Source organism: Cyprinodon tularosa, unplaced genomic scaffold (assembly GCF_016077235.1).
Source record: "Cyprinodon tularosa strain WSP-4 unplaced genomic scaffold, ASM1607723v1 ctg332, whole genome shotgun sequence".
Taxonomy (NCBI): Eukaryota; Metazoa; Chordata; class Actinopteri; order Cyprinodontiformes; family Cyprinodontidae; genus Cyprinodon; species Cyprinodon tularosa.
Genome location: NW_024039044.1, coordinates 20,205 through 33,820, shown reverse-complemented (window position 1 = coordinate 33,820; position 13,616 = coordinate 20,205).

Below are 13,616 nucleotides of genomic sequence, written 5' to 3'. Positions count from 1 at the left end.
AAAATTAAATTGTTAAAAATTAAATATTAAATATTTACACCCAGACCCAAATACGCTCTACTGAATATTTGGTAACATTTTAAAAGAATTATTGGGAGTGTTTCACCTCCACCACAAGCTTATTTTAGGATTCAACAACCCCCTACCATTATTCTGTACTATTTACGGTGAACTTCCCCCCCATCCTGATGCTACCACCACCATGCTTACCAGGTGGAGCACTGTTCTTGCAAGACTCATCATTTAAACATGCATCTTGTCATTGTTGTCACCACTATGTATTACAATTTTCTCCTTTTGTTTTATTTGTTTCTTCATCTTCTACAGAAAGCAAATTAATTTTTTCAGCTTAGGATTTATTAATTTAGTAAAAACAACGTTGAAATGAAGACATGACAAATTAAGGTGTCATCTGAAACTTTCCTAAGACTGGCCCTTCAGTAGTTCATGGCAGGCTTGAGCCTGGGTGGTTCCTGGTTTGTTGCTCAACATCCTAAGCCATTTCCTCTTGTCTGACAATGTCTGTCTTTCTTCAGATCTTGATAAAGGTTATGACTGAAAGGTAGATACTTACCCTGCTAAAAAAAGAACATTTGTTTTCACACCAAGGGCTTAAGAACTAAATTACATGTTTCTATTCCTGCAGCTTATCCGTGGCGTATATTGTGGTCAGAAATTATTTTAATTGTGGAGTCAGATTAAAACTGAAGCTGGCATACTACATTGGGAGAGACATTAAAGATGTCCCTACAATCTAAAAGTGGCTTGTAAGGTATGAAAACTGTAGCCTGGGTGCCATTCCGAACTTAGTCCCGCCCACAACGTTTGAGGTTGGGAAGTTCGGTCTGGCATTGCTTAATAGTAACGCGAGTATGCTTGCACAATATCTGGCGGGCCAATCAAATTGTCAGGGCGGGCTTTATACGATGATGGACAGTTGATCAACAGTAACATAGTCAACCACGTCACCAAAGCACGCATGGGTGACAACAACAATGGCTGCCGCTGGAGAGTTGAGGTGAGTAGTTTCTGCTATTAGGTCTGTTCTAGAAGATATCGACAGCAAATTAATTTTAAAAGAGGAACAGAGAAACGCGATCAAGGCTTATCTTCTTATTCTAGGCATGCAACTGCACGCTTTGACTTTTGTTGACAACAACTGTGCCTGGCTTAACATACGTCACGCACTCCGTTGCTCTTATTGGTTGTAGGTCTATCCACTTGAGTGCAGAGGCATTTATTTTCCTGGTTTGTTCAAAACACGCCCCATAATCACAGCTCTATGGAGCAGTATCAGACTCATATTCTGACTAGAATTGAGTAGGACTACGTCAGGCTATGAAAACTGGGGGCCAAAAGAAAATTTTTGTTCTTTTTGTTGAAAATATTGAACTGAAAATATAATGTTCTTTTTTTTTTTTTTTGCATCTTTTTTTTCCCCTAACTGCTGATTAGTTCAGGTCAGATTTCATATTTAAACTTATGTATTTGAAGACCCTCTCTTAACTGTCTTCAACAAAATTAAAGTAATGTTTCAGCTTTGTTGTCTGATGGTGAGCACAACTGATGGTGAAAGCAGTAAGAAAGTCAACTTGTTCTCTTCTTCTTTGCAGAGAAAGTAAAGTGCCAACTGAGTAAAATCCATCAATCTTATTTATTTAACTGGACTGTATCGTCAAATACCTTTTTCCCACAACAATAAAATAAAATTTCACCCTCTGCAATACACCATGGCAATCAGAGAAAATGAACCCCTCTGTTGTTTTTGCTACAACCAACAGGCTCATTGATTTAACAAATTTACATATGATCATAATCAGGTCCCCTGATGGGTTAATCTCCCTCAGTGAGTTTCCTTGTTAAATAATCACTGTGATGTGCCATTTCACAGTGATTCCAGTTTATTTTGTTGTGAAACGTTTGAAATATGAATGCCTAAAATGTTTGATCCTTAAAAACCACACAATGATCAAAACTTGACTGTAAATTAGATACACTCAAGGCATAACTTCAGAGCAGGAAAGCAAGAAAGAACACTGTCAATATTTCGGTTCTGATTAAACAACAAATAGTTAGATAGGTTTTCCATGACTTTAACCATAAGGATACTGTAATTTTTAATATCTCTGATATCACAATACATTCTCAGAAAGCACAACATGAATGTTACATGTTCACCAAAAAATGCGATTAGTGATATTACAGTACATTACTGTGGAATTACAGCACTCTGCTTTTACATTGTGTACTGTGAAAGTAATGTATCAGTTGCCAGTAATTTACAATTTAAATAGTAAAAGTAATGTAAATGAATATATCCATTAATCCATACCTCTTAACCTATCAGGGTCCAGCCTGGATACTTTGCCGGTCCATCTTAGGGCAACATAGAGACACACAAGCATGCACACACACGCGCACACATTCCCATACCTAAAGAAAATTTAGAGACATTTCTCTTTCAGTCATGTTTTGTGTGCAGAAAACCGGAGTATCCAGGAAGAACAGATACATGCACACACTACAGAAAGACCCTGGGCTGGGGAATTGAACATAGGACCTTCTTGCTGCAAGGCAACAATGCTACTGACTTTGCCCCAATGCATCTTCAAATGAAAACATTTACTGTGAATTTCTTATCATTGTACAATGACCCCATAACAAACAACTCTGAGGTAAAGTCAATGTCAGCCTCATTGCATATTTATTAACAAATAAATATTTTTCAAAATACTGTAAATGGTAAGAACTTCAACAGTTCAATAAATTCAACTTAACAGACATCTTAAAATGCACAGGAATTCTCTTTATTTTCTCTGAGAATATTTTTTACATTTTTCTGCCCTCTGACCCATTTTCTCCCGCATTATTTTCTCCTGTATGTTCTTTATTCCTTTCTCCGTATCGTTACATCGTCTTTTCCATTAACAGGACGTGACCTGGAGGTAAGTGCAGGCACGACTAGTCCTCCTCTTTCCTCTCTGTTTTTAAATAGCTCCACTTTTCACCAAACTCTTCGTCTTCTGGGCTCTTAGCTGTTTTCCCTGCAGCAACCGCAACCTGCCCACTGATGTTACTGATTTTATTTTCAGCCTTTAGGTCTTTTCCTTTTCCCCACTGGGATCACACTACTCAGTTTTTTACATTTTCAAGTTTCTACAGGATTTACTGATTTAAGCACTACATTACGGCAGTGGTTTCACATTATTAGACCGCTTTTTTTATTTTGTCCTCTTTCCACCTATTTTATTCTCTTGTTCTCTAAAGATTTGGAAACTGGTCTTTTGAAAAAGGATCTCCACTTTTCTATTTAAAGTTAATCTTAAGATCTTTTTTTTACATTCTAGCAATTGTAAAAAATCAGACAACTTTATTTAGATCCATATTAAGGAGTTTTTATTGCAACAACAATGACTGCTGAAGACTATAGCCATACTCACATTCTAATATATGCACACATTCATACACCATTGTGCAGATTGGTATGTGCCTACAACTGTCGGATTGCAAGACCACACCTCTTACTATCGGTCTTTCCAGGAAAAAAGCAACACAGTAGCAACAGCGCAATAAAATCACCACAGGCTACACTTCAAATGAAAGCTCAAACTGTGTTCTTTCCAACAGCAAGTGCATCATCTCTCTGGTGTCTAATTTTCAGCGACATCTAATGGTCAAACTGCAGACCCCAGCAACACTCCCCCCCCCTCCATATAAATGCGACCGCTCCTATGTAATTACAAATACCAATTTCTAAGGCAGTGCAAACAAAAGGATTGAGACTTTCAGTTCATAGATGATAACAAATAACCTACTTTTTTGAGTTTTTGTAGCACTACTGACAGGAAAGGGGGTATGAGAGAGGCAGAGAGAGATGACCACGTGTCGGATTTAAACCTGGGTTGGCTGCATCAAGCACTAAGGCCTCTGTACATGCGTTGTGCGCATTAACCGCTGCACCACCAGCACGCCCACGAATAACATACGTATGTATAAAATATTACATTTCTGTCAGTAAATCCCTGAAATTATCACACACTGCAGCTTTAAATGTAGCCAAAGTTTATGAAATGCATTCATAAATAGAAGTGTTACACACTAGCGCAGCATTGATGCTGTATTTTATTTTGAAAAAAAAAAAAAAAGAAAATACTATCACCATTGGCCAGTTTGACTTGACAGAACAGCCACTTGGAAATCCTTCCAAACATGGCCACTACACTGCTAACTTCACAGGTTGTGCTCTCTGTCTCCTGGTAGGTTAGATCCCATGTGTTGACCTGCCTGAAACCTCACTCAGGATGAGTTCCGATGACAAACTACGAAGCTTGCAAGACAGGTTCAAACATATATGTGCACATAAGGAGACAAGTGTGTTTAAAAGAGCAATTTCCTTAGCCGTTATCACATACAATAAAGTTCTGTGTGTTGGCCTAATCAGCTTAATGAGGTATTGCACTGTATGGTACTGGCAAGAACCCTGGAAGAAGGAGCCCAGATGTCAGACAAAGGGCCGATATGCCTAACCTCAGTTGCAGTCATAACTGTCAGTGTAATGGTCAATGTGCTGTTGGACACAAAAATACTGCAAAAATTCAGCATCTACTGCTGTTTTCACTGGAAACAGCTCTCCGTCATCAACATGCAAGTGGAAAGAGATGCAATATCTTTAATGTGGGAACAGTGGTGGTACAACAGAAAGAAGAAGAGCAAAGGAAGACATAAATTAGAAAAATGCCATTTAGTTATATTTTTTTCCCTGCTTCAGTCTAAAGGAAACTCTTTGGGTCTTTTCACTGAAATTATTCTGTATATCAAAGCACATGTTAGCAAATCATCCTTTCAAAAAACGTGCAACATACATGTGTGTCAATGCATCCTTAGTGTGGTGTTGACTGTTGTAGAGTCAACAACAGATTGCTGGTAAATATCCAATGTCGCAACATGCTCATCCAGAATGTCCAACAAGTCAATGAGTTTCATGCAAAAAACGTTTGTACGAATAAATTATTCGGTATCCAGGCAATACTTTAATTATCTGCCTTTATTTTTAAAGAAAGTACAGTCAGAGTTCGAGCTACTGTTGAAATAATATCTGGAACAGAAAATTGATTGAAAGTTCTGCAAAACTCATATAAATTTGGAGGCCTTTCATATACACGTAATATGATGTTTATGAAGAAATCATTTAAAATAGACTTCGTATGCAAAGTTCTGCCAACAAAGGGATTAATTACGCATGTTCGGATTTTTTTCACAGAAAAATATTTTTCTGCACATTCATGAACTTTATTACCAGCTCTAATTCTCAAAAACAAAACCCTGATAACTTATACTGGTGCCCGCATGGGACTGACACAAGCAGCTGTTTCACTTTCCACCTTCCATGTTTTTTTTTCATTTTTTGGTTGTGTGTTCAAACACACCAACTTTCTTTGACTTGCTGCTTTTATAAGAAGACCCACCCGGCCTCTGTCTGCTCATTAATGATTCAATTATGAGAACGGACCGGCCAGACACCCACCACACCATCCCCCACCCTGCATACATTTAAAATAATTGGGGGATGTGAGAAGCAAACTCAAATTCTCATCTTCACAAATTAAGCAGGTGCCTTTAGCACAGCAGCAGACTGAAATATAGATACACACACATTCAGCTGAGAGTGTTAATTAGTAGGCTAAGCCACTGAGCTTGGAGGTAAAAACAGCAGCACAGGAATGCTTTAAGATTATCCCCCTTAATTTATGCACATACACCCTCAGTAATGTTGGGATTCAGTGGCCAAAATGGGCTTAATACAAACCAAGAGATGAAATCATAGTTTTATACTTCAATCAGCATTAGTTGGAGGAGGAAGTGTGTTAATGGTTGTGAGACTCCTTATGTGCAGTCCAAGTAAAGAAGACAAACTGTAAATTAACTTCTCTGAAATTATTGTGGAAGGTTCTTGGAACCATTACCCCTTGCTCACACTGGCTCCAGTGCGGTTACCGAGCCGACGGAGACCGCAACTCCCGCACACCCCCTCTCACACCGCCCTTTTGACTACGGTGCGGTGCGGCTCTGCGGCTCCGGCAACAGGTCCGGAGATTTAACTCGCGAGAACAGAAGTTCACTTGAGTTCACATAACTTCGCGCGATAACACGGCCCAAATAAGGATATTTGCGAGAGCTTGTTGCGGAGGGCTCCGGCACGCCGCAAGGATAGCTTTCTTGCTGAATTTTCGGCAGCGCCAGAGTGTCTCGGTAACAGCAGCCGGACAGCTCAGCAGCCGGTGAGAGAGGTTTACGTCTTTTTAATGACTTGGAATCACTGCGGCACCACACCCACCGCACCGCAACGGTAAGACCGGAGTTGGTGTGAGCCGGGGGTTATACTTTATAATGCTTCACTGGGTCTGGACTTTGACTGGGCCATTGCAGAATGTTACTTATTCTCATACAGTGTTTTGGTTCATTGTCCTGATGATGTCCCAGTCTGGTCCCAACATCTGTTATCTGCTTAGACTGCTGTGTCATGATTTTCTTAAGGGATCTGACCCACATGCGGTAAACCACTCAGAGAGACCAGGGTAAAACTTGAACAGGTTTATTGAGGAGATGAACGGGGTTGGATTCAGGAAACTCAGTGTACTGGTGAACCGGAACTGGAAGTGGGAAGGGAAGTATCAGAGGTTAGTTCAGGGTCCATGGGAACTTTGAACGATGACTTTGGAGAAACAGAGAAAACGGGACTCACGTTAGCGGAGAAAACCTTCTTCCCAGAATCCAGTCTTGTGCGGGTTAACCAGAGGGAGGAACTTGTTGGAGGGCGGACAGGTTTTAATTTGGTTGGTTCCTGAGGCACTATGGAGTGGACTGTAACTTGGAATCCAGGAGGTCTTGAATGGAACTTGTGAAGGTTAATCCTATGCTCAGTATGAGACTCAAACAATCCTTCCAGGGGAAGAAGGGAAGAAAGCCAAAAAGATCCAGCTTGCAGGATGGCTTCCTGCCGAAGGCAAAGAGGAAAACACAGTTATAACTTAGAGAAACAAAGACTCAGTTAGACTCAGCTAATATCAGCTTGCCTAGAGTACCCAAAACTGGCAAACACTCTGGCGTTGAGGTAGTGACAGTCCGCTGCTTAAGTAGTCCTCAGTGATGAGCCAACCAGCTGCAGGTGTGCGAGAGGACCAAGGGGACCAGGGCACCACCTGGTGGTGGAGGAAGAGAAAAACACAACCCACACAAACTGGATTCCTAACATGCTGCCTCCGTGACCTGGCTCCGGATAAAGCGGAAGAAAATCCATGGATGGATGGATGTGTTATGGGATGGATGGTCTCGTTTAAATCTAAAATAGTTTGGCATACAATGATTTAACTAACTGATGAAGATCAAACCTAAATTATCAGCCCTCCTCCAGACTTGGTGTAAAGTGTTTGTATTAATATGCAACAGTGAAAGTTATCAATGGCAAGTATTAACTGAAGAAGCAAAAATTCTTCATCAAGTTAAAAATTACAGTACTTTAATAATATCTTAATGTAGGGCAGTGCAAAGTTAATTTTCTTTAGCTTTTCAACCTCAAATTGATTTCTAATTTTTATAATTTCAGGGCTAAGATCAAGGAAGGGAAAATATCTTTGTTCCCCATCTAGAATTCTTCATGATGGACTTTTCTTAAACCTATTGTAACTGAAGTGTCTACTTGCTGCTTTTGGTGCAGAGATTATGTCCTTGAGGTTTGATGAGTCTGAGTTTATTAGATCTATTGTTTCTCCAATCTCAATTTTTTATGCCTTTTTATTCTGTACTCATGCTTGCAAAGAGTGTCAAATGGAGGTGTTATTACAGGTGGAGATTGGCCTTTATCTCTTCCTGAGAGATCAGTCATCAATCTTCAGATTCAATACGACACCCTGAGCTTCTCTGATATTTGCACACAGACACAAACAAACATTAAAATCCCCAAATGCAGAAAGAAAATACTGTGTGACCTGAGAATATTCTCATTTATGTAAACAGAGCCGTGTGTCCTCATCACCTTGTTAAAGATGAAGAGCTCACCTGCTGTCTTCGGAGCGGGATATCTCCAGTCTGAGTAAAAATGAGCATCCATTAGTCATGCTGGCGGCAGCGACATGTTTCTCCTTAGGGTGTGTTGCGTACCAAATGTTCTCCAACATGTCTGGCTTCCTTTGGCGAACACAACAGCGATTCTCACTGTCTGCCCACTTTACACCTCCCATTCACGTCTATTTAATCCGCCTCTCCTTTTCAGCAGCTTGTAGCGCGGGAGTCTGGCTATTTTTGTTTGCACCATCTTTTTGTTTCTGGTCCACTTCAACATTGTCAGGGCAAGACGAGAATTGTTAATGCAAGCAAGATCCTCTCAGAAATTGGTTTAAGGTTTAAGGTCTTTATGTCACAAATTTCATACAAACAACTCCAAACAACTTAAGGATCAAACTCCTCTCTTATGTTTTCCTTGTTATAGTTTTTTTTATTCATCTATCCTTGACCTGTCTTACTGCTTTAGAAATAACAGTTGTACATGCTGGTTTAAGTTTGCAATCCTCTTACATTTATTTATTTATTACTTTCAAGCATCCTCAAACCATTTCTTTAATTTTTCCTGCTCTTAGACATGCAAGAGATCATAAGCAACCGACTACAAAGTAAAGGGCTACCTATAAAAATCTGAAGGGTACAACCAGATTTAGTTCAGTGTTTTGTTTGTTTTTCTTCTGGATCCCTAATGATGAACTATACCAAAAAACTTACAATATCTTATCCTGTAACTACAATTCTGCCTTAAAGGGCCCTTGTTTATAAAATATTACAAACCTTTTCAAGTCCAACTCTGATCTTACAGATTAAGTTTACCAATATTGATCATGGTCCAATAGTTGCAGCAGTATTTCTGCCTTTTATGACAACAACAATCTCCAAGAAGTGGACATTTTAACTAATTTATTTTATCCTGACACAGGCTTATTTCTCATATAGGGTTGACTTGCTGGGGGGAATGACAATTTTGACATTTGATGGGCCGATTATTTCACTGGCTGGAGTCAGCACCACTTCTACAAAATAAAAAGGCTGAATCAACTTTCAGTGTTTCTGATGGAAGATGTTACAGGGGGGATGAGGATGACTTTTTTTAAATTTGCCTCTGCAATGCAAAAAAGGAGCTTTAGATAAGCTGTGGTACAACACATCAAGATAAAATAGCTTCTCAATGCTAACTTAGTGCCTCTCCAAGTTGGTTCTGAGCACCATCTAAAACAAGCTGTATCAGATTTGGTAAATTATTAATACTTCTACTCATCATCTTCCACTTGTCTGGGACTGGTTTGAGGGGAAACCAGTTTTAGAAGAGAGTCCCAGACTTACTTCTGCACAGATATAATTAATCAATCTGCCTCCTCTGGGTCTGCGAGGGGAATCCTGAGGTATTCCCAGACCAGCTGAGAGAAATAGTCCCTCCAGTGTGTCTTTCCAGTGGGCAACCTAGAACACCCTCCAATGGAGCCATGCAGGGGGTATTCAAAAAATATGTCAGAGCCTCCTCATCTGTCTCCCTTGATGTGGAGGAGAAGAAGCTCTTCTCAGATACTCTCCTGGATGATCAAGCTCCTCACCCTATCACAAGGGAGTGCCCAGGCACCTGGTGGAGAAAGCTTATTTCAGTTTTGTTCACTTTGTTATGATCCAGATTTCATGACCAAAGGGGAGGGTAGGGTCGGCCGATGTCAATAACAATTAGAGCTCTTGAGGTGAATAAGACCAATTGCCATGTCTGTTTGAGCCTCTGGCCATCCAACAAGATAGATCAGAAGTCTAGTTTGGTCAGACATATGCAGCAGTTAGATGGATTTGCAATAAATCTGACAGAAGATGAGACACAATAGAGAAGTAAAACGTATTTTCTTTGGGAATAATGAATTCTGACAAGGTAAAACTGCGACTAAAACTTTACGCAATCTATGAATGTGAAAGTTAAACTGTTAAAATGGCAGTTTTTTTACAGTACAGCAGTTTTTTTGCTTGTATTTATAAATCTGGCTATTGTAACCTGTTATTAAAATAAGTATTTGTCAAGGTTTTTAAATTAATGTGGGTGAGGTTTTCAAAAGCTGGTGCTAATTACTGACATGGTATTATTTTTATAGCAAAAATAAGGGATAAGATGTATATAAGGGGCCGTTGAAAAATAAACTTTCTGGTCAATATAATCTTAACGTGTATATGAACTTTCAGTTTAAGTCTGAAGTAAATTGGATTCCGCAAATAAAATTTGACAGAAATCTTTAACCGCATTTATACTCTGGGGAACACTTGAAGGAGAGTGGAATTTCATTAATTTAGTAAAAAAAACTTTTCTGAAAAACTAAATGTATCTTTTCAGGAGAACTATAATAAGACACCACACATTCTCTCTATGTTGTCCTCCAGTTTCTTGCTTACATGGCCGGGTCAGCCGGTCATGTAAACAACCATCTGTATACGACACATGCGTGCATGTAGGTGCAAGTGAACGTTGCCACTCAGGGCTCACCAGCATCAGGGCTGTCAACTCTCACCCATTGGGAGTGAGACTCCCGCATCTTAGTGTCTTCACATGCTCTCACTCCATATCTCAATTTTTTCACGCAAAAAAATGACAGACATTATAACTTAACTCCATTTCACTTATTTACATATATTAATACCATGCTGATAAAAATCCAGTCCGCATTTTCAACACCACCTTAATGCTAGCACAGGAGGATAGGCCAGGTTTATTCCCAGTCTGTATTTTTGCACCAGCCCACCTATTCACTGTGCTGACAATAGGGGAGGTGGACATGAGCCAGATATTGAAGAAAGACCCGAGCATTTATTACGAGGTATGTCATTTGAATGATTATCTTATCTTATCTGATCTGGACTAAGTTCATTCACTTTGTAAATCAATGAAGATTTGAAGCAAAGCACTTGAGTAAATATGAATAAACAATACAGCACTTTTTTAAATAATTATTGTGGAAACTGAGTGTAGGATCAAATCAAATTGACATTGTTTTCTCTACATCTAGTGCTTTTTTTTAGTGAGCTTTACTCCTCGTTTGCCCTAGTTTAGCCACCTGATTTAGTCCCAGTTTTAGTCCATGTTTTGCTCACAAGTAAAATAATTCTTGCTCAGTCTAGTTGAATAATTTCCTGTTGCATTTTAGAACTGTTTAAAGCAACAAAAATCTCTAAATTTTTCACATATGCCTTACAAACCAATAGAAAAAGAAAAAGATAATGGGGCCCATCTTTCTCTGAAAATTCTCTGAAAATCACCAGAATATATAAAACAATGTATATATTTAGAAAATGTTCCATCTAACTACGGATCACTTATAGTTATTCAGTAACATTTACTGCGCTATAAAAAATTCCAAATCTTGCCACTTAGTTTCAGTTAAATCCTCTGTAAACCTCCAACCTATCAGTAGTGTCAAAAGTACACACCTTTGTTACTTAAGTAGTATAGATACTGCAGTTTAAAAACACTCTGGTAAAAGTTGAAGTATCCACTTGATCTCTTTACTCAAGTAAAAGTGAAAAAGTATGTGCTCCAAAAACTACTTAAAGTATAAAACTATAAAGTAACCTTTAAAAATAAACAGCCAGATGCCACTATATGAATTCAAAGCTCAATTTTACGACTATTTCAAAAAATTCTTTGAGACAGGGCCAAGGATGAGAGAGTTCTTGTTGGTCTCCGTCTCCATCTCCATCTCCCGATGGTATTTGTACTTCGTTACTTCCAGGGGCGGACTTACCATTAGGCAAAACTAGGCAGTTGCCTAGGGCCCCGAGTTCCTGGGGGGCCCCCTAAAACTCCTTTTACATGTATGGTTAATTCAACAATTACTTATTTGTGCACATTAATTATGTTTTTGAAAAAAATCCTTTCGCTAAAATGCCATTAGAATGCTTATAATATTAAGTGTGTCTCGGGGCCCCCCCTACAGTGTCCACTACATTGGTTCAGTCCATTTGCTGCGCATGGGCAGAAAGGTCCAAACACACTGCAGCAAACTATTTGAAAAAACAAACGGCGCGAAGAGATGAGACGAGCAGAGCGGATAAGAGAAAAGAAAGGAAAGAAAAAAGATGAAAAGAAGTTACCCTAGCGGTGCTGAAAAGAGGAGAAAAAAAAGAATGAAGGTAGGAAGCTGCTTTCAAAGTTACCAAAAATGACTGAGTTTGGCTTCTTCACTGCGGCAGCGGCGAGCAGCAGCAGCAGTAACCTGCCACAAACAGCTGCAAGTCTGGCACCTGTTAAGGAGGATCCATGGTGTGGAGTTGAACAACTAGTGAGTATTAAGCTGTCGAAGGGGACATTCCCCCTATATTGATAAGTATATATTTACCTTATTGAAGATGGGTCATTTTAAAGTAAGTTTCTAATTTCATTTATATTTGCTACAAACGATGAAAAATCAATTATTTAGGTGTTTTTTTATGTTGAATTTCAGGAAAATCTCAGGCTTTTAAATGTTGTAAAATCACCCATAAGTTTTAGGTGTTTTAGTCTTTAATAATTTAAGTTATACATTAAAAAAACATAAGGAAGTTATTACCAACATCTCACTCTGCTTTACAGCTTTGTATTTACATTGATTTGATATGTGTTATTGTGCACAGCTGGGGATGTTAAGGGTCACATTAATTATAGATTAAATAATTTACTGTTCTGTAGTTAAAGCAATTGTCATATTTGTAACAACACTAGTCTTTCCTGTGACATGCACCTTTTATCTTTTTTATATATATATATATATATATATATATATGAGAGAGAGATATATAAAATAATATATATTTATATATATATATATATATGAGAGAGAGATTATAATATGAGTAAAAGAAACAAAAGAATAAGAAAGACAAGGACAAAAGGGAGATAAATTCAGACTGAGAAAAAGACAGGAAGAGAATAAAACAAAAGAAAAAAAGAGTAAAATGAAACGGACAACATGAAAAAAAGGACAGGAAGAGAGGGATAAAAGGTAAAACAATGCATGTTTATTCTCTTAAAATGTCAATTTGTATAATTGACCTGTTGTTTTCTCATTTCAGATGGCCCCGTGCCGGCCTTTGCCTAGACTACTACAGAAAGGGACAAAAGAACACAGAAGAAAACCACAACAAAAAGGATAAGAAGAGAGGGACAAAAGGTAGAACAAATAATCTAAGTCTATTCTATTATAATTTCTGTATCTGTATACTGGGTCTGTTCTATATGTTGTCTTCTCAATTCAGAGGGCCCCATGCCTGTCTTTGCCTAGGGCCCCAAATTTCCTAAGTCCGCCCCTGGTTACTTCACACATCTGCAACCTATAGCTGCACCTGTCTTCATAGCCTTTCCATCTAACCGTGAAAAGGGTTGCCTGTCCAAACTATTGCAAAATCTCACTCCAAGGTTTAGGTAAAAAGTTGGCAGCCCTGCAGCATAGCATACTGTAAGTGAAATGCCAGACAGGGCATGCAGTGTAGCACAAAGTTCACCTGAAGACAAACCAAACTCGATTATGCCACATAAATAGAAGTTGTCAGATAAAGAAAGAGACAAAACAAGAATTAAC